We start from the raw sequence: 1,127 nt of genomic DNA, 5'->3' as shown, positions 1-1,127 counted from the left end.
AGATACTTGGTAGCATTGTTTAAACCTATCAAATAATGTTTCTTATTTATTATTATTCCTCAATAAAAGTTAATCAATTCATTCAATAATGTATTTACAATAGAAAGTAAATGGCAATGGGTGTAATTGTTGAATTATTGTTTGAACTTCAATTGTGTGCGCTCTCCTAGCACCTATTTAAATTCTCGCTGACAACCAAAGATATTAGTCTAGCGCCCTCTTTAGTGTAACACCTACTTATCTTTAAAACTTTATTGAGAAAGGCCTACTTGATTATTGACTTTGGTGGTATTAGTTATAGTCTAAATAATGTTGTTAATACATATTAAGTTTTTTTGTTTTTTTTTAGCATTTCAAACCACAACACAATTACAGTAAAAACAAAGGTTGTTGCCAACGCAGCGGCATTGTATCAGAAAACAACATGCAAAACAAAAGAAACCTAAAATAAATATAAAGAAAAATAACAATTCTTTTTGCAAGCAATTGAATTCTGTAAATGAGAATTTGGAGATTAGAACATTCTACACGTTTCCATTTAAGAACATGCGAGTAATTGTGTAATGGAGTGTATCTGGTGGTATTTGAATCTGTTCAACCATGAAGCCTCCGTGGTCTAGTGGTTATGACACTCGCCTTGACAGCGAGAGGTCGCAGGTTCGAGTCCCGCCAGAGGCATTTTATGTGTATAAAAAGGACTGAATAAATACATCGTGTAGCATAGCTCTCAACGAATGTTCAGTCCTTTATTCGAACACTGTATTTACCTTTCTTTGATGATTTATATATGATTATACAGTGTTAACGGCTACCTTGATTTATGTTATATGCACCTATTTGTTCTAGCCGTACCTATTGTGTAATGGAGTGTATCTGGTGGTATTTGAATCTGTTCAACCATGAAGCCTCCGTGGTCTAGTGGTTATGACACTCGCCTTGACAGCGAGAGGTCGCAGGTTCGAGTCCCTTTTAATAGGAAAATAATGTGTACAAAGATCTTAGTAGTACAAAATAACATGTGAACAAAAGAGGGCGCTAAACAAGTATTTTCGGTTGTCAGAGAATCGTCTTTGTATCTGAATTTACTGTGAAAACGACGATTTGAGAATTTTTAAGCTGTTTTATAA

The 1,127-nt window shown here is 34.3% G+C and overlaps 1 non-coding gene across 1 annotated transcript; it reads left to right on the top strand.

Annotated features, from left to right (window-relative positions):
• Nucleotides 1-605: 605 nt before the first annotated feature.
• Trnas-uga lies at nt 606-678 on the top strand. The gene has a single exon. It is a non-coding gene; the product is annotated as a tRNA-Ser (tRNA).
• The last annotated feature ends 449 nt before the right edge of the window (nt 679-1,127 follow it).

Source organism: Anneissia japonica, unplaced genomic scaffold (genome assembly GCF_011630105.1).
Source record: "Anneissia japonica isolate Jap-2015-1 unplaced genomic scaffold, ASM1163010v1 scaffold3284_len10144_cov113, whole genome shotgun sequence".
Classification (NCBI taxonomy): Eukaryota; Metazoa; Echinodermata; class Crinoidea; order Comatulida; family Comatulidae; genus Anneissia; species Anneissia japonica.
The sequence above is the reverse complement of the archived record's forward strand: the minus strand, read 5'-3'. Positions and strand labels throughout refer to the sequence as shown.